Source organism: Prenolepis imparis, unplaced genomic scaffold, assembly GCF_030444845.1.
Source record: "Prenolepis imparis isolate NDT839.2.m4 unplaced genomic scaffold, iyPreImpa1.0 SCAF_7, whole genome shotgun sequence".
Lineage (NCBI taxonomy): Eukaryota > Metazoa > Arthropoda > Insecta > Hymenoptera > Formicidae > Prenolepis > Prenolepis imparis.
This window is the reverse complement of record NW_028141165.1, coordinates 5,086,528-5,109,469: the sequence shown is the minus strand read 5'-3', so window position 1 is coordinate 5,109,469 and position 22,942 is coordinate 5,086,528. Positions and strand designations below refer to the sequence as shown.

The following is a 22,942-nucleotide window of genomic DNA, read 5'->3' as shown; positions in this document are numbered from 1 at the left end:
TTACAGAATCTTTTGGTACCATGCAGACACCAGCGTACAAATTTTTTAATATGATAAACATAAAATAAGTATGCGTCGCACAGGGTCCGCGTCAAAAAAGTATCGATTTCTAATATTTTAAGACGAGCCAAAAATTCATCGATTATACATTTTAATAGTACAATGATTACAGAATCTTTTGGTACCAAGCAGACAACAGCGTACAAACTTTTTCATTTGCTATACATAAATTAAGTATGCGTCGCATAGGGTCAGCGGCATAAATGTATTAATTTCTAATATTTTAAGACGAGCCAAAAGTTCATCGATTATACATTTTAATAGTACATTGATTACAGAATCTTTTGGTACCATGCAGACACCAGCGTACAAATTTTTTAATACGATAAACATAAAATAAGGATGCGTCGCACAGGGTCCGCGTCAAAAAAGTATCGATTTCTAATATTTTAAGACGAGCCAAAAATTCATCGATTATACATTTTAATAGTACATTGATTACAGAATCTTTTGGTACCAAGCAGACAACAGCGTACAAACTTTTTCATTTGCTATACATAAATTAAGGATGCGTCGCATAGGGTCAGCGGCATAAATGTATTAATTTCTAATATTTTAAGACGAGCCAAAAATTCACCGATTATACATTTTATTAGTACATTGATTACAGAATCTTTTGGTACCAAGCAGACAACAGCGTACAAACTTTTTCATTTGCTATACATAAATTAAGTATGCGTCGCATAGGGTCAGCGGCATAAATGTATTAATTTCTAATATTTTAAGACGAGCCAAAAGTTCATCGATTATACATTTTAATAGTACATTGATTACAGAATCTTTTGGTACCATGCAGACACCAGCGTACAAATTTTTTAATACGATAAACATAAAATAAGGATGCGTCGCACAGGGTCCGCGTCAAAAAAGTATCGATTTCTAATATTTTAAGACGAGCCAAAAATTCATCGATTATACATTTTAATAGTACATTGATTACAGAATCTTTTGGTACCAAGCAGACAACAGCGTACAAACTTTTTCATTTGCTATACATAAATTAAGGATGCGTCGCATAGGGTCAGCGGCATAAATGTATTAATTTCTAATATTTTAAGACGAGCCAAAAATTCACCGATTATACATTTTATTAGTACATTGATTACAGAATCTTTTGGTATCAAGCAGACAACAGCGTACAAACTTTTTCATTTGCTATACATAAATTAAATATGCGTCGCATAGGGTCAGCGGCATAAATGTATTAATTTCTAATATTTTAAGACGAGCCAAAAATTCATCGATTATACATTTTAATAGTACATTGATTACAGAATCTTTTGGTACCAAGCAGACAACAGCGTACAAAGTTTTTCATTTGCTATACATAAATTATGTATGCGTCGCATAGGGTCAGCGGCATAAATGTATTAATTTCTATTATTTTAAGACGAGCCAAAAATTCATCGATTATACATTTTAATACTACATTGATTACAGAATCATTTGGTACCAAACAGACACCAGCGTACAAATTTTTTAATACGATAAACATAAAATAAGGATGCTTCGCACAGGGTCCGCGTCAAAAAAGTATCAATTTCTACTATTTTAAGACGAGCCAAAAATTCATCGATTATACATTTTATTAGTACATTGATTACAGAATTATTTGGTACCAAGCAGATACCAGCGTACAAATTTTTTAACTTGATATACATAAAATAAGGTTGCGTCGCATAGGGTCAGCGGTAAAAAAGTATCAATTTCTAATATTTTAAGACGAGCCAAAAATTCATCGAATATACATTTTAATAGTACATTGATTACAGAATCTTTTGGTACCAAGCAGACAACAGCGTACAAACTTTTTCATTTGCTATACATAAATTAAGTATGCGTCGCATAGGGTCAGCGGCATAAATGTATTAATTTCTATTATATTAAGACGAGCCAAAAATTCATCGATTATACATTTTAATACTACATTCATTACAGAATCTTTTGGTACCAAGCAGACAACAGCGTACAAATTTTTTAATACGATAAACATAAAATAAGGATGCGTCGCACAGGGTCCGCGTCAAAAAAGTATCGATTTCTAATATTTTAAGACGAGCCAAAAATTCATCGATTATATATTTTAATAGTACATTGATTACAGAATCTTTTGGTACCAAGCAGACAACAGCGTACAAACTTTTTCATTTGCTATACATAAATTAAGTATGCGTCGCATAGAGTCAGCTGTAAAAAAGTATCAATTTCTAATATTTTAAGACGAGCCAAAAATTCATCGATTATACATTTTAATACTACATTGATTACAGAATCATTTGGTACCAAACAGACACCAGCGTACAAACTTTTTCATTTGCTATACATAAATTAAGGATGCGTCGCATAGGGTCAGCGGCATAAATGTATTAATTTCTAATATTTTAAGACGAGCCAAAAATTCATCGATTATACATTTTAATAGTACATTCATTACAGAATCTTTTGGTACCATGCGGACACCAGCGTACAAATTTTTTAATACGATAAACATAAAATAAGTATGCGTCGCACAGGGTCCGCGTCAAAAAAGTATCGATTTCTAATATTTTAAGACGAGCCAAAAATTCATCGATTATACATATTAATAGTACAATGATTACAGAATCTTTTGGTACCAAGCAGACAACAGCGTACAAACTTTTTCATTTGCTATACACAAATTAAGGATGCGTCGCATAGGGTCAGCGGCATAAATGTATTAATTTCTAATATTTTAAGACGAGCCAAAAATTCATCGATTATACATTTTAATAGTAACATTCATTACAGAATCTTTTGGTACCAAGCAGACAACAGCGTACAAATTTTTTAATACGATAAACATAAAATAAGGATGCGTCGCATAGGGTCAGCGGCATAAATGTATCAATTTTTAATATTTTAAGACGAGCCAAAAATTCATCGAATATACATTTTAATAGTACATTGATTACAGAATCTTTTGGTACCAAGCAGACAACAGCGTACAAACTTTTTCATTTGCTATACATAAATTAAGTATGCGTCGCATAGGGTCAGCGGCATAAATGTATTAATTTCTATTATATTAAGACGAGCCAAAAATTCATCGATTATACATTTTAATACTACATTGATTACAGAATCATTTGGTACCAAACAGACACCAGCGTACAAATTTTTTAATACGATAAACATAAAATAAGGATGCTTCGCACAGGGTCCGCGTCAAAAAAGTATCAATTTCTACTATTTTAAGACGAGCCAAAAATTCATCGATTATACATTTTATTAGTACATTGATTACAAAATTATTTGGTACCAAGCAGATACCAGCGTACAAATTTTTTAACTTGATATACATAAAATAAGGTTGCGTCGCATAGGGTCAGCGGTAAAAAAGTATCAATTTCTAATATTTTAAGACGAGCCAAAAATTCATCGAATATACATTTTAATAGTACATTGATTACAGAATCTTTTGGTACCAAGCAGACAACAGCGTACAAACTTTTTCATTTGCTATACATAAATTAAGTATGCGTCGCATAGGGTCAGCGGCATAAATGTATTAATTTCTATTATATTAAGACGAGCCAAAAATTCATCGATTATACATTTTAATACTACATTGATTACAGAATCATTTGGTACCAAACAGACACCAGCGTACAAATTTTTTAATACGATAAACAAAATAAGGATGCGTCGCACAGGGTCCGCGTCAAAAAAGTATCGATTTCTAATATTTTAAGACGAGCCAAAAATTCATCGATTATACATTTTAATAGTACATTGATTACAGAATCTTTTGGTACCAAGCAGACAACAGCGTACAAACTTTTTCATTTGCTATACACAAATTAAGGATGCGTCGCATAGGGTCAGCGGCATAAATGTATTAATTTCTAATATTTTAAGACGAGCCAAAAATTTATCGATTATACATTTTAATAGTAACATTCATTACAGAATCTTTTGGTACCAAGCAGACAACAGCGTACAAATTTTTTAATACGATAAACATAAAATAAGGATGCGTCGCACAGGGTCCGCGTCAAAAAAGTATCGATTTCTAATATTTTAAGACGAGCCAAAAATTCATCGATTATACATTTTAATAGTACATTGATTACAGAATCTTTTGGTACCAAGCAGACAACAGCGTACAAACTTTTTCATTTGCTATACATAAATTAAGTATGCGTCGCATAGAGTCAGCTGTAAAAAAGTATCAATTTCTAATATTTTAAGACGAGCCAAAAATTCATCGATTATACATTTTAATACTACATTGATTACAGAATCATTTGGTACCAAACAGACACCAGCGTACAAACTTTTTCATTTGCTATACATAAATTAAGGATGCGTCGCATAGGGTCAGCGGCATAAATGTATTAATTTCTAATATTTTAAGACGAGCCAAAAATTCATCGATTATACATTTTAATAGTACATTCATTACAGAATCTTTTGGTACCATGCGGACACCAGCGTACAAATTTTTTAATACGATAAACATAAAATAAGGATGCGTCGCACAGGGTCCGCGTCAAAAAAGTATCAATTTCTAATATTTTAAGACGAGCCAAAAATTCATCGATTATACATTTTAATAGTTCATTGATTACAGAATCTTTTGGTACCAAGCAGACAAGAGCGTACAAACTTTTTCATTTGCTATACATAAATTAAGGATGCGTCGCATAGGGTCAGCGGCATAAATGTATCAATTTCTAATATTTTAAGACGAGCCAAAAATTCATCGATTATACATTTTAATAGTACATTGATCACAGAATCATTTGGTACCAAACAGACACCAGCGTACAAATTTTTTAATACGATAAACATAAAATAAGGATGCGTCGCACAGGGTCCGCGTCAAAAAAGTATCAATTTCTAATATTTTAAGACGAGCCAAAAATTCATCGATTATACATTTTATTAGTACATTGATTACAGAATTATTTGGTACCAAGCAGACACCAGCGTACAAATTTTTTAACTTGATATACATAAAATAAGGTTGCGTCGCAAAGGGTCAGCGGTAAAAAAGTATCGATTTCTAATATTTTAAGACGAGCCAAAAATTCATCGATTATACATTTTAATACTACATTGATTACAGAATCATTTGGTACCAAACAGACACCAGCGTACAAATTTTTTAACTTGATATACATAAAATAAGATTGCGTTGCATAGGGTCAGCGGTAAAAAAGTATCGATTTCTAATATTTTAAGATGAGCCAAAAATTCATCGATTATACATTTTAATAGTACATTGATTACAGAATCTTTTGGTACCAAGCAGACACCAGCGTACAAATTTTTTAATACGATAAACATAAAATAAGGATGCATCGCACAGGGTCCGCGTCAAAAAAGTATCAATTTCTAATATTTTAAGACGAGCCAAAAATTCATCGATTATACATTTTAATAGTACATTGATTACAGAATCTTTTGGTACCATGCAGACACCAGCGTACAAATTTTTTAATACGATAAACATAAAATAAGGATGCGTCGCACAGGGTCCGCGTCAAAAAAGTATCGATTTCTAATATTTTAAGACGAGCCAAAAATTCATCGATTATACATTTTAATAGTACAATGATTACAGAATCTTTTGGTACCAAGCAGACAACAGCGTACAAACTTTTTCATTTGCTATACATAAATTAAGTATGCGTCGCATAGGGTCAGCGGCATAAATGTATTAATTTCTAATATTTTAAGACGAGCCAAAAGTTCATCGATTATACATTTTAATAGTACATTGATTACAGAATCTTTTGGTACCATGCAGACACCAGCGTACAAATTTTTTAATACGATAAACATAAAATAAGGATGCGTCGCACAGGGTCCGCGTCAAAAAAGTATCGATTTCTAATATTTTAAGACGAGCCAAAAATTCATCGATTATACATTTTAATAGTACATTGATTACAGAATCTTTTGGTACCAAGCAGACAACAGCGTACAAACTTTTTCATTTGCTATACATAAATTAAGGATGCGTCGCATAGGGTCAGCGGCATAAATGTATTAATTTCTAATATTTTAAGACGAGCCAAAAATTCACCGATTATACATTTTATTAGTACATTGATTACAGAATCTTTTGGTACCAAGCAGACAACAGCGTACAAACTTTTTCATTTGCTATACATAAATTAAATATGCGTCGCATAGGGTCAGCGGCATAAATGTATTAATTTCTAATATTTTAAGACGAGCCAAAAATTCATCGATTATACATTTTAATAGTACATTGATTACAGAATCTTTTGGTACCAAGCAGACAACAGCGTACAAAGTTTTTCATTTGCTATACATAAATTATGTATGCGTCGCATAGGGTCAGCGGCATAAATGTATTAATTTCTATTATTTTAAGACGAGCCAAAAATTCATCGATTATACATTTTAATACTACATTGATTACAGAATCATTTGGTACCAAACAGACACCAGCGTACAAATTTTTTAATACGATAAACATAAAATAAGGATGCTTCGCACAGGGTCCGCGTCAAAAAAGTATCAATTTCTACTATTTTAAGACGAGCCAAAAATTCATCGATTATACATTTTATTAGTACATTGATTACAGAATTATTTGGTACCAAGCAGATACCAGCGTACAAATTTTTTAACTTGATATACATAAAATAAGGTTGCGTCGCATAGGGTCAGCGGTAAAAAAGTATCAATTTCTAATATTTTAAGACGAGCCAAAAATTCATCGAATATACATTTTAATAGTACATTGATTACAGAATCTTTTGGTACCAAGCAGACAACAGCGTACAAACTTTTTCATTTGCTATACATAAATTAAGTATGCGTCGCATAGGGTCAGCGGCATAAATGTATTAATTTCTATTATATTAAGACGAGCCAAAAATTCATCGATTATACATTTTAATACTACATTCATTACAGAATCTTTTGGTACCAAGCAGACAACAGCGTACAAATTTTTTAATACGATAAACATAAAATAAGGATGCGTCGCACAGGGTCCGCGTCAAAAAAGTATCGATTTCTAATATTTTAAGACGAGCCAAAAATTCATCGATTATATATTTTAATAGTACATTGATTACAGAATCTTTTGGTACCAAGCAGACAACAGCGTACAAACTTTTTCATTTGCTATACATAAATTAAGTATGCGTCGCATAGAGTCAGCTGTAAAAAAGTATCAATTTCTAATATTTTAAGACGAGCCAAAAATTCATCGATTATACATTTTAATACTACATTGATTACAGAATCATTTGGTACCAAACAGACACCAGCGTACAAACTTTTTCATTTGCTATACATAAATTAAGGATGCGTCGCATAGGGTCAGCGGCATAAATGTATTAATTTCTAATATTTTAAGACGAGCCAAAAATTCATCGATTATACATTTTAATAGTACATTCATTACAGAATCTTTTGGTACCATGCGGACACCAGCGTACAAATTTTTTAATACGATAAACATAAAATAAGTATGCGTCGCACAGGGTCCGCGTCAAAAAAGTATCGATTTCTAATATTTTAAGACGAGCCAAAAATTCATCGATTATACATTTTAATAGTACAATGATTACAGAATCTTTTGGTACCAAGCAGACAACAGCGTACAAACTTTTTCATTTGCTATACACAAATTAAGGATGCGTCGCATAGGGTCAGCGGCATAAATGTATTAATTTCTAATATTTTAAGACGAGCCAAAAATTCATCGATTATACATTTTAATAGTAACATTCATTACAGAATCTTTTGGTACCAAGCAGACAACAGCGTACAAATTTTTTAATACGATAAACATAAAATAAGGATGCGTCGCATAGGGTCAGCGGCATAAATGTATCAATTTTTAATATTTTAAGACGAGCCAAAAATTCATCGATTATACATTTTATTAGTACATTGATTACAGAATTATTTGGTACCAAGCAGACACCAGCGTACAAATTTTTTAACTTGATATACATAAAATAAGGTTGCGTCGCACAGGCTCCGCGTAAAAAAAGTATCGATTTCTAATATTTTAAGACGAGCCAAAAATTCATCGAATATACATTTTAATAGTACATTGATTACAGAATCTTTTGGTACCAAGCAGACAACAGCGTACAAACTTTTTCATTTGCTATACATAAATTAAGTATGCGTCGCATAGGGTCAGCGGCATAAATGTATTAATTTCTATTATATTAAGACGAGCCAAAAATTCATCGATTATACATTTTAATACTACATTGATTACAGAATCATTTGGTACCAAACAGACACCAGCGTACAAATTTTTTAATACGATAAACATAAAATAAGGATGCTTCGCACAGGGTCCGCGTCAAAAAAGTATCAATTTCTACTATTTTAAGACGAGCCAAAAATTCATCGATTATACATTTTATTAGTACATTGATTACAAAATTATTTGGTACCAAGCAGATACCAGCGTACAAATTTTTTAACTTGATATACATAAAATAAGGTTGCGTCGCATAGGGTCAGCGGTAAAAAAGTATCAATTTCTAATATTTTAAGACGAGCCAAAAATTCATCGAATATACATTTTAATAGTACATTGATTACAGAATCTTTTGGTACCAAGCAGACAACAGCGTACAAACTTTTTCATTTGCTATACATAAATTAAGTATGCGTCGCATAGGGTCAGCGGCATAAATGTATTAATTTCTATTATATTAAGACGAGCCAAAAATTCATCGATTATACATTTTAATACTACATTGATTACAGAATCATTTGGTACCAAACAGACACCAGCGTACAAATTTTTTAATACGATAAACAAAATAAGGATGCGTCGCACAGGGTCCGCGTCAAAAAAGTATCGATTTCTAATATTTTAAGACGAGCCAAAAATTCATCGATTATACATTTTAATAGTACATTGATTACAGAATCTTTTGGTACCAAGCAGACAACAGCGTACAAACTTTTTCATTTGCTATACACAAATTAAGGATGCGTCGCATAGGGTCAGCGGCATAAATGTATTAATTTCTAATATTTTAAGACGAGCCAAAAATTTATCGATTATACATTTTAATAGTAACATTCATTACAGAATCTTTTGGTACCAAGCAGACAACAGCGTACAAATTTTTTAATACGATAAACATAAAATAAGGATGCGTCGCACAGGGTCCGCGTCAAAAAAGTATCGATTTCTAATATTTTAAGACGAGCCAAAAATTCATCGATTATACATTTTAATAGTACATTGATTACAGAATCTTTTGGTACCAAGCAGACAACAGCGTACAAACTTTTTCATTTGCTATACATAAATTAAGTATGCGTCGCATAGAGTCAGCTGTAAAAAAGTATCAATTTCTAATATTTTAAGACGAGCCAAAAATTCATCGATTATACATTTTAATACTACATTGATTACAGAATCATTTGGTACCAAACAGACACCAGCGTACAAACTTTTTCATTTGCTATACATAAATTAAGGATGCGTCGCATAGGGTCAGCGGCATAAATGTATTAATTTCTAATATTTTAAGACGAGCCAAAAATTCATCGATTATACATTTTAATAGTACATTCATTACAGAATCTTTTGGTACCATGCGGACACCAGCGTACAAATTTTTTAATACGATAAACATAAAATAAGGATGCGTCGCACAGGGTCCGCGTCAAAAAAGTATCAATTTCTAATATTTTAAGACGAGCCAAAAATTCATCGATTATACATTTTAATAGTTCATTGATTACAGAATCTTTTGGTACCAAGCAGACAAGAGCGTACAAACTTTTTCATTTGCTATACATAAATTAAGGATGCGTCGCATAGGGTCAGCGGCATAAATGTATCAATTTCTAATATTTTAAGACGAGCCAAAAATTCATCGATTATACATTTTATTAGTACATTGATTACAGAATTATTTGGTACCAAGCAGACACCAGCGTACAAATTTTTTAACTTGATATACATAAAATAAGGTTGCGTCGCAAAGGGTCAGCGGTAAAAAAGTATCGATTTCTAATATTTTAAGACGAGCCAAAAATTCATCGATTATACATTTTAATACTACATTGATTACAGAATCATTTGGTACCAAACAGACACCAGCGTACAAATTTTTTAACTTGATATACATAAAATAAGATTGCGTTGCATAGGGTCAGCGGTAAAAAAGTATCGATTTCTAATATTTTAAGATGAGCCAAAAATTCATCGATTATACATTTTAATAGTACATTGATTACAGAATCTTTTGGTACCAAGCAGACACCAGCGTACAAATTTTTTAATACGATAAACATAAAATAAGGATGCATCGCACAGGGTCCGCGTCAAAAAAGTATCAATTTCTAATATTTTAAGACGAGCCAAAAATTCATCGATTATACATTTTAATAGTACATTGATTACAGAATCTTTTGGTACCATGCAGACACCAGCGTACAAATTTTTTAATACGATAAACATAAAATAAGGATGCGTCGCACAGGGTCCGCGTCAAAAAAGTATCGATTTCTAATATTTTAAGACGAGCCAAAAATTCATCGATTATACATTTTAATAGTACAATGATTACAGAATCTTTTGGTACCAAGCAGACAACAGCGTACAAACTTTTTCATTTGCTATACATAAATTAAGTATGCGTCGCATAGGGTCAGCGGCATAAATGTATTAATTTCTAATATTTTAAGACGAGCCAAAAGTTCATCGATTATACATTTTAATAGTACATTGATTACAGAATCTTTTGGTACCATGCAGACACCAGCGTACAAATTTTTTAATACGATAAACATAAAATAAGGATGCGTCGCACAGGGTCCGCGTCAAAAAAGTATCGATTTCTAATATTTTAAGACGAGCCAAAAATTCATCGATTATACATTTTAATAGTACATTGATTACAGAATCTTTTGGTACCAAGCAGACAACAGCGTACAAACTTTTTCATTTGCTATACATAAATTAAGGATGCGTCGCATAGGGTCAGCGGCATAAATGTATTAATTTCTAATATTTTAAGACGAGCCAAAAATTCACCGATTATACATTTTATTAGTACATTGATTACAGAATCTTTTGGTACCAAGCAGACAACAGCGTACAAAATTTTTCATTTGCTATACATAAATTAAATATGCGTCGCATAGGGTCAGCGGCATAAATGTATTAATTTCTAATATTTTAAGACGAGCCAAAAATTCATCGATTATACATTTTAATAGTACATTGATTACAGAATCTTTTGGTACCATGCAGACACCAGCGTACAAATTTTTTAATACGATAAACATAAAATAAGGATGCGTCGCACAGGGTCCGCGTCAAAAAAGTATCGATTTCTAATATTTTAAGACGAGCCAAAAATTCATCGATTATACATTTTAATAGTACATTGATTACAGAATCTTTTGGTACCAAGCAGACAACAGCGTACAAACTTTTTCATTTGCTATACATAAATTAAGGATGCGTCGCATAGGGTCAGCGGCATAAATGTATTAATTTCTAATATTTTAAGACGAGCCAAAAATTTATCGATTATACATTTTAATAGTAACATTCATTACAGAATCTTTTGGTACCAAGCAGACAACAGCGTACAAATTTTTTAATACGATAAACATAAAATAAGGATGCGTCGCACAGGGTCCGCGTCAAAAAAGTATCGATTTCTAATATTTTAAGACGAGCCAAAAATTCATCGATTATACATTTTAATAGTACATTGATTACAGAATCTTTTGGTACCAAGCAGACAACAGCGTACAAACTTTTTCATTTGCTATACATAAATTAAGTATGCGTCGCATAGAGTCAGCTGTAAAAAAGTATCAATTTCTAATATTTTAAGACGAGCCAAAAATTCATCGATTATACATTTTAATACTACATTGATTACAGAATCATTTGGTACCAAACAGACACCAGCGTACAAACTTTTTCATTTGCTATACATAAATTAAGGATGCGTCGCATAGGGTCAGCGGCATAAATGTATTAATTTCTAATATTTTAAGACGAGCCAAAAATTCATCGATTATACATTTTAATAGTACATTCATTACAGAATCTTTTGGTACCATGCGGACACCAGCGTACAAATTTTTTAATACGATAAACATAAAATAAGGATGCGTCGCACAGGGTCCGCGTCAAAAAAGTATCAATTTCTAATATTTTAAGACGAGCCAAAAATTCATCGATTATACATTTTAATAGTTCATTGATTACAGAATCTTTTGGTACCAAGCAGACAAGAGCGTACAAACTTTTTCATTTGCTATACATAAATTAAGGATGCGTCGCATAGGGTCAGCGGCATAAATGTATCAATTTCTAATATTTTAAGACGAGCCAAAAATTCATCGATTATACATTTTAATAGTACATTGATCACAGAATCATTTGGTACCAAACAGACACCAGCGTACAAATTTTTTAATACGATAAACATAAAATAAGGATGCGTCGCACAGGGTCCGCGTCAAAAAAGTATCAATTTCTAATATTTTAAGACGAGCCAAAAATTCATCGATTATACATTTTATTAGTACATTGATTACAGAATTATTTGGTACCAAGCAGACACCAGCGTACAAATTTTTTAACTTGATATACATAAAATAAGGTTGCGTCGCAAAGGGTCAGCGGTAAAAAAGTATCGATTTCTAATATTTTAAGACGAGCCAAAAATTCATCGATTATACATTTTAATACTACATTGATTACAGAATCATTTGGTACCAAACAGACACCAGCGTACAAATTTTTTAACTTGATATACATAAAATAAGATTGCGTTGCATAGGGTCAGCGGTAAAAAAGTATCGATTTCTAATATTTTAAGATGAGCCAAAAATTCATCGATTATACATTTTAATAGTACATTGATTACAGAATCTTTTGGTACCAAGCAGACACCAGCGTACAAATTTTTTAATACGATAAACATAAAATAAGGATGCATCGCACAGGGTCCGCGTCAAAAAAGTATCAATTTCTAATATTTTAAGACGAGCCAAAAATTCATCGATTATACATTTTAATAGTACATTGATTACAGAATCTTTTGGTACCATGCAGACACCAGCGTACAAATTTTTTAATACGATAAACATAAAATAAGGATGCGTCGCACAGGGTCCGCGTCAAAAAAGTATCGATTTCTAATATTTTAAGACGAGCCAAAAATTCATCGATTATACATTTTAATAGTACAATGATTACAGAATCTTTTGGTACCAAGCAGACAACAGCGTACAAACTTTTTCATTTGCTATACATAAATTAAGTATGCGTCGCATAGGGTCAGCGGCATAAATGTATTAATTTCTAATATTTTAAGACGAGCCAAAAGTTCATCGATTATACATTTTAATAGTACATTGATTACAGAATCTTTTGGTACCATGCAGACACCAGCGTACAAATTTTTTAATACGATAAACATAAAATAAGGATGCGTCGCACAGGGTCCGCGTCAAAAAAGTATCGATTTCTAATATTTTAAGACGAGCCAAAAATTCATCGATTATACATTTTAATAGTACATTGATTACAGAATCTTTTGGTACCAAGCAGACAACAGCGTACAAACTTTTTCATTTGCTATACATAAATTAAGGATGCGTCGCATAGGGTCAGCGGCATAAATGTATTAATTTCTAATATTTTAAGACGAGCCAAAAATTCACCGATTATACATTTTATTAGTACATTGATTACAGAATCTTTTGGTACCAAGCAGACAACAGCGTACAAAATTTTTCATTTGCTATACATAAATTAAATATGCGTCGCATAGGGTCAGCGGCATAAATGTATTAATTTCTAATATTTTAAGACGAGCCAAAAATTCATCGATTATACATTTTAATAGTACATTGATTACAGAATCTTTTGGTACCATGCAGACACCAGCGTACAAATTTTTTAATACGATAAACATAAAATAAGGATGCGTCGCACAGGGTCCGCGTCAAAAAAGTATCGATTTCTAATATTTTAAGACGAGCCAAAAATTCATCGATTATACATTTTAATAGTACATTGATTACAGAATCTTTTGGTACCAAGCAGACAACAGCGTACAAACTTTTTCATTTGCTATACATAAATTAAGGATGCGTCGCATAGGGTCAGCGGCATAAATGTATTAATTTCTAATATTTTAAGACGAGCCAAAAATTTATCGATTATACATTTTAATAGTAACATTCATTACAGAATCTTTTGGTACCAAGCAGACAACAGCGTACAAATTTTTTAATACGATAAACATAAAATAAGGATGCGTCGCACAGGGTCCGCGTCAAAAAAGTATCGATTTCTAATATTTTAAGACGAGCCAAAAATTCATCGATTATACATTTTAATAGTACATTGATTACAGAATCTTTTGGTACCAAGCAGACAACAGCGTACAAACTTTTTCATTTGCTATACATAAATTAAGTATGCGTCGCATAGAGTCAGCTGTAAAAAAGTATCAATTTCTAATATTTTAAGACGAGCCAAAAATTCATCGATTATACATTTTAATACTACATTGATTACAGAATCATTTGGTACCAAACAGACACCAGCGTACAAACTTTTTCATTTGCTATACATAAATTAAGGATGCGTCGCATAGGGTCAGCGGCATAAATGTATTAATTTCTAATATTTTAAGACGAGCCAAAAATTCATCGATTATACATTTTAATAGTACATTCATTACAGAATCTTTTGGTACCATGCGGACACCAGCGTACAAATTTTTTAATACGATAAACATAAAATAAGGATGCGTCGCACAGGGTCCGCGTCAAAAAAGTATCAATTTCTAATATTTTAAGACGAGCCAAAAATTCATCGATTATACATTTTAATAGTTCATTGATTACAGAATCTTTTGGTACCAAGCAGACAAGAGCGTACAAACTTTTTCATTTGCTATACATAAATTAAGGATGCGTCGCATAGGGTCAGCGGCATAAATGTATCAATTTCTAATATTTTAAGACGAGCCAAAAATTCATCGATTATACATTTTAATAGTACATTGATCACAGAATCATTTGGTACCAAACAGACACCAGCGTACAAATTTTTTAATACGATAAACATAAAATAAGGATGCGTCGCACAGGGTCCGCGTCAAAAAAGTATCAATTTCTAATATTTTAAGACGAGCCAAAAATTCATCGATTATACATTTTATTAGTACATTGATTACAGAATTATTTGGTACCAAGCAGACACCAGCGTACAAATTTTTTAACTTGATATACATAAAATAAGGTTGCGTCGCAAAGGGTCAGCGGTAAAAAAGTATCGATTTCTAATATTTTAAGACGAGCCAAAAATTCATCGATTATACATTTTAATACTACATTGATTACAGAATCATTTGGTACCAAACAGACACCAGCGTACAAATTTTTTAACTTGATATACATAAAATAAGATTGCGTTGCATAGGGTCAGCGGTAAAAAAGTATCGATTTCTAATATTTTAAGATGAGCCAAAAATTCATCGATTATACATTTTAATAGTACATTGATTACAGAATCTTTTGGTACCAAGCAGACACCAGCGTACAAATTTTTTAATACGATAAACATAAAATAAGGATGCATCGCACAGGGTCCGCGTCAAAAAAGTATCAATTTCTAATATTTTAAGACGAGCCAAAAATTCATCGATTATACATTTTAATAGTACATTGATTACAGAATCTTTTGGTACCATGCAGACACCAGCGTACAAATTTTTTAATACGATAAACATAAAATAAGGATGCGTCGCACAGGGTCCGCGTCAAAAAAGTATCGATTTCTAATATTTTAAGACGAGCCAAAAATTCATCGATTATACATTTTAATAGTACAATGATTACAGAATCTTTTGGTACCAAGCAGACAACAGCGTACAAACTTTTTCATTTGCTATACATAAATTAAGTATGCGTCGCATAGGGTCAGCGGCATAAATGTATTAATTTCTAATATTTTAAGACGAGCCAAAAGTTCATCGATTATACATTTTAATAGTACATTGATTACAGAATCTTTTGGTACCATGCAGACACCAGCGTACAAATTTTTTAATACGATAAACATAAAATAAGGATGCGTCGCACAGGGTCCGCGTCAAAAAAGTATCGATTTCTAATATTTTAAGACGAGCCAAAAATTCATCGATTATACATTTTAATAGTACAATGATTACAGAATCTTTTGGTACCAAGCAGACAACAGCGTACAAACTTTTTCATTTGCTATACACAAATTAAGGATGCGTCGCATAGGGTCAGCGGCATAAATGTATTAATTTCTAATATTTTAAGACGAGCCAAAAATTCATCGATTATACATTTTAATAGTAACATTCATTACAGAATCTTTTGGTACCAAGCAGACAACAGCGTACAAATTTTTTAATACGATAAACATAAAATAAGGATGCGTCGCATAGGGTCAGCGGCATAAATGTATCAATTTTTAATATTTTAAGACGAGCCAAAAATTCATCGATTATACATTTTATTAGTACATTGATTACAGAATTATTTGGTACCAAGCAGACACCAGCGTACAAATTTTTTAACTTGATATACATAAAATAAGGTTGTTTCGCACAGGCTCCGCGTAAAAAAAGTATCGATTTCTAATATTTTAAGACGAGCCAAAAATTCATCGAATATACATTTTAATAGTACATTGATTACAGAATCTTTTGGTACCAAGCAGACAACAGCGTACAAACTTTTTCATTTGCTATACATAAATTAAGTATGCGTCGCATAGGGTCAGCGGCATAAATGTATTAATTTCTATTATATTAAGACGAGCCAAAAATTCATCGATTATACATTTTAATACTACATTGATTACAGAATCATTTGGTACCAAACAGACACCAGCGTACAAATTTTTTAATACGATAAACATAAAATAAGGATGCTTCGCACAGGGTCCGCGTCAAAAAAGTATCAATTTCTACTATTTTAAGACGAGCCAAAAATTCATCGATTATACATTTTATTAGTACATTGATTACAAAATTATTTGGTACCAAGCAGATACCAGCGTACAAATTTTTTAACTTGATATACATAAAATAAGGTTGCGTCGCATAGGGTCAGCGGTAAAAAAGTATCAATTTCTAATATTTTAAGACGAGCCAAAAATTCATCGAATATACATTTTAATAGTACATTGATTACAGAATCTTTTGGTACCAAGCAGACAACAGCGTACAAACTTTTTCATTTGCTATACATAAATTAAGTATGCGTCGCATAGGGTCAGCGGCATAAATGTATTAATTTCTATTATATTAAGACGAGCCAAAAATTCATCGATTATACATTTTAATACTACATTGATTACAGAATCATTTGGTACCAAACAGACACCAGCGTACAAATTTTTTAATACGATAAACAAAATAAGGATGCGTCGCACAGGGTCCGCGTCAAAAAAGTATCGATTTCTAATATTTTAAGACGAGCCAAAAATTCATCGATTATACATTTTAATAGTACATTGATTACAGAATCTTTTGGTACCAAGCAGACAACAGCGTACAAACTTTTTCATTTGCTATACACAAATTAAGGATGCGTCGCATAGGGTCAGCGGCATAAATGTATTAATTTCTAATATTTTAAGACGAGCCAAAAATTTATCGATTATACATTTTAATAGTAACATTCATTACAGAATCTTTTGGTACCAAGCAGACAACAGCGTACAAATTTTTTAATACGATAAACATAAAATAAGGATGCGTCGCACAGGGTCCGCGTCAAAAAAGTATCGATTTCTAATATTTTAAGACGAGCCAAAAATTCATCGATTATACATTTTAATAGTACATTGATTACAGAATCTTTTGGTACCAAGCAGACAACAGCGTACAAACTTTTTCATTTGCTATACATAAATTAAGTATGCGTCGCATAGAGTCAGCTGTAAAAAAGTATCAATTTCTAATATTTTAAGACGAGCCAAAAATTCATCGATTATACATTTTAATACTACATTGATTACAGAATCATTTGGTACCAAACAGACACCAGCGTACAAACTTTTTCATTTGCTATACATAAATTAAGGATGCGTCGCATAGGGTCAGCGGCATAAATGTATTAATTTCTAATATTTTAAGACGAGCCAAAAATTCATCGATTATACATTTTAATAGTACATTCATTACAGAATCTTTTGGTACCATGCGGACACCAGCGTACAAATTTTTTAATACGATAAACATAAAATAAGGATGCGTCGCACAGGGTCCGCGTCAAAAAAGTATCAATTTCTAATATTTTAAGACGAGCCAAAAATTCATCGATTATACATTTTAATAGTTCATTGATTACAGAATCTTTTGGTACCAAGCAGACAAGAGCGTACAAACTTTTTCATTTGCTATACATAAATTAAGGATGCGTCGCATAGGGTCAGCGGCATAAATGTATCAATTTCTAATATTTTAAGACGAGCCAAAAATTCATCGATTATACATTTTAATAGTACATTGATCACAGAATCATTTGGTACCAAACAGACACCAGCGTACAAATTTTTTAATACGATAAACATAAAATAAGGATGCGTCGCACAGGGTCCGCGTCAAAAAAGTATCAATTTCTAATATTTTAAGACGAGCCAAAAATTCATCGATTATACATTTTATTAGTACATTGATTACAGAATTATTTGGTACCAAGCAGACACCAGCGTACAAATTTTTTAACTTGATATACATAAAATAAGGTTGCGTCGCAAAGGGTCAGCGGTAAAAAAGTATCGATTTCTAATATTTTAAGACGAGCCAAAAATTCATCGATTATACATTTTAATACTACATTGATTACAGAATCATTTGGTACCAAACAGACACCAGCGTACAAATTTTTTAACTTGATATACATAAAATAAGATTGCGTTGCATAGGGTCAGCGGTAAAAAAGTATCGATTTCTAATATTTTAAGATGAGCCAAAAATTCATCGATTATACATTTTAATAGTACATTGATTACAGAATCTTTTGGTACCAAGCAGACACCAGCGTACAAATTTTTTAATACGATAAACATAAAATAAGGATGCATCGCACAGGGTCCGCGTCAAAAAAGTATCAATTTCTAATATTTTAAGACGAGCCAAAAATTCATCGATTATACATTTTAATAGTACATTGATTACAGAATCTTTTGGTACCATGCAGACACCAGCGTACAAATTTTTTAATACGATAAACATAAAATAAGGATGCGTCGCACAGGGTCCGCGTCAAAAAAGTATCGATTTCTAATATTTTAAGACGAGCCAAAAATTCATCGATTATACATTTTAATAGTACAATGATTACAGAATCTTTTGGTACCAAGCAGACAACAGCGTACAAACTTTTTCATTTGCTATACATAAATTAAGTATGCGTCGCATAGGGTCAGCGGCATAAATGTATTAATTTCTAATATTTTAAGACGAGCCAAAAGTTCATCGATTATACATTTTAATAGTACATTGATTACAGAATCTTTTGGTACCATGCAGACACCAGCGTACAAATTTTTTAATACGATAAACATAAAATAAGGATGCGTCGCACAGGGTCCGCGTCAAAAAAGTATCGATTTCTAATATTTTAAGACGAGCCAAAAATTCATCGATTATACATTTTAATAGTACATTGATTACAGAATCTTTTGGTACCAAGCAGACAACAGCGTACAAACTTTTTCATTTGCTATACATAAATTAAGGATGCGTCGCATAGGGTCAGCGGCATAAATGTATTAATTTCTAATATTTTAAGACGAGCCAAAAATTCACCGATTATACATTTTATTAGTACATTGATTACAGAATCTTTTGGTACCAAGCAGACAACAGCGTACAAACTTTTTCATTTGCTATACATAAATTAAATATGCGTCGCATAGGGTCAGCGGCATAAATGTATTAATTTCTAATATTTTAAGACGAGCCAAAAATTCATCGATTATACATTTTAATAGTACATTGATTACAGAATCTTTTGGTACCATGCAGACACCAGCGTACAAATTTTTTAATACGATAAACATAAAATAAGGATGCGTCGCACAGGGTCCGCGTCAAAAAAGTATCGATTTCTAATATTTTAAGACGAGCCAAAAATTCATCGATTATACATTTTAATAGTACATTGATTACAGAATCTTTTGGTACCAAGCAGACAACAGCGTACAAACTTTTTCATTTGCTATACATAAATTAAGGATGCGTCGCATAGGGTCAGCGGCATAAATGTATTAATTTCTAATATTTTAAGACGAGCCAAAAATTCACCGATTATACATTTTATTAGTACATTGATTACAGAATCTTTTGGTACCAAGCAGACAACAGCGTACAAACTTTTTCATTTGCTATACATAAATTAAATATGCGTCGCATAGGGTCAGCGGCATAAATGTATTAATTTCTAATATTTTAAGACGAGCCAAAAATTCATCGATTATACATTTTAATAGTACATTGATTACAGAATCTTTTGGTACCAAGCAGACAACAGCGTACAAAGTTTTTCATTTGCTATACATAAATTATGTATGCGTCGCATAGGGTCAGCGGCATAAATGTATTAATTTCTATTATTTTAAGACGAGCCAAAAATTCATCGATTATACATTTTAATACTACATTGATTACAGAATCATTTGGTACCAAACAGACACCAGCGTACAAATTTTTTAATACGATAAACATAAAATAAGGATGCTTCGCACAGGGTCCGCGTCAAAAAAGTATCAATTTCTACTATTTTAAGACGAGCCAAAAATTCATCGATTATACATTTTATTAGTACATTGATTACAGAATTATTTGGTACCAAGCAGATACCAGCGTACAAATTTTTTAACTTGATATACATAAAATAAGGTTGCGTCGCATAGGGTCAGCGGTAAAAAAGTATCAATTTCTAATATTTTAAGACGATCCAAAAATTCATCGAATATACATTTTAATAGTACATTGATTACAGAATCTTTTGGTACCAAGCAGACAACAGCGTACAAACTTTTTCATTTGCTATACATAAATTAAGTATGCGTCGCATAGGGTCAGCGGCATAAATGTATTAATTTCTATTATATTAAGACGAGCCAAAAATTCATCGATTATACATTTTAATACTACATTCATTACAGAATCTTTTGGTACCAAGCAGACAACAGCGTACAAATTTTTTAATACGATAAACATAAAATAAGGATGCGTCGCACAGGGTCCGCGTCAAAAAAGTATCGATTTCTAATATTTTAAGACGAGCCAAAAATTCATCGATTATATATTTTAATAGTACATTGATTACAGAATCTTTTGGTACCAAGCAGACAACAGCGTACAAACTTTTTCATTTGCTATACATAAATTAAGTATGCGTCGCATAGAGTCAGCTGTAAAAAAGTATCAATTTCTAATATTTTAAGACGAGCCAAAAATTCATCGATTATACATTTTAATACTACATTGATTACAGAATCATTTGGTACCAAACAGACACCAGCGTACAAACTTTTTCATTTGCTATACACAAATTAAGGATGCGTCGCATAGGGTCAGCGGCATAAATGTATTAATTTCTAATATTTTAAGACGAGCCAAAAATTCATCGATTATACATTTTAATAGTAACATTCATTACAGAATCTTTTGGTACCAAGCAGACAACAGCGTACAAATTTTTTAATACGATAAACATAAAATAAGGATGCGTCGCATAGGGTCAGCGGCATAAATGTATCAATTTTTAATATTTTAAGACGAGCCAAAAATTCATCGAATATACATTTTAATAGTACATTGATTACAGAATCTTTTGGTACCAAGCAGACAACAGCGTACAAACTTTTTCATTTGCTATACATAAATTAAGTATGCGTCGCATAGGGTCAGCGGCATAAATGTATTAATTTCTATTATATTAAGACGAGCCAAAAATTCATCGATTATACATTTTAATACTACATTGATTACAGAATCATTTGGTACCAAACAGACACCAGCGTACAAATTTTTTAATACGATAAACATAAAATAAGGATGCTTCGCACAGGGTCCGCGTCAAAAAAGTATCAATTTCTACTATTTTAAGACGAGCCAAAAATTCATCGATTATACATTTTATTAGTACATTGATTACAAAATTATTTGGTACCAAGCAGATACCAGCGTACAAATTTTTTAACTTGATATACATAAAATAAGGTTGCGTCGCATAGGGTCAGCGGTAAAAAAGTATCAATTTCTAATATTTTAAGACGAGCCAAAAATTCATCGAATATACATTTTAATAGTACATTGATTACAGAATCTTTTGGTACCAAGCAGACAACAGCGTACAAACTTTTTCATTTGCTATACATAAATTAAGTATGCGTCGCATAGGGTCAGCGGCATAAATGTATTAATTTCTATTATATTAAGACGAGCCAAAAATTCATCGATTATACATTTTAATACTACATTGATTACAGAATCATTTGGTACCAAACAGACACCAGCGTACAAATTTTTTAATACGATAAACAAAATAAGGATGCGTCGCACAGGGTCCGCGTCAAAAAAGTATCGATTTCTAATATTTTAAGACGAGCCAAAAATTCATCGATTATACATTTTAATAGTACATTGATTACAGAATCTTTTGGTACCAAGCAGACAACAGCGTACAAACTTTTTCATTTGCTATACACAAATTAAGGATGCGTCGCATAGGGTCAGCGGCATAAATGTATTAATTTCTAATATTTTAAGACGAGCCAAAAATTTATCGATTATACATTTTAATAGTAACATTCATTACAGAATCTTTTGGTACCAAGCAGACAACA

General features: G+C 31.7%; 1 protein-coding gene across 2 annotated transcripts in view; it reads left to right on the top strand.

Annotated features, from left to right (window-relative positions):
- The window catches only part of LOC145938035 (uncharacterized), a 190,277-nt gene that overhangs the window by 73,692 nt on the left and 93,643 nt on the right, over nucleotides 1-22,942 (top strand). The window lies entirely within an intron of this gene.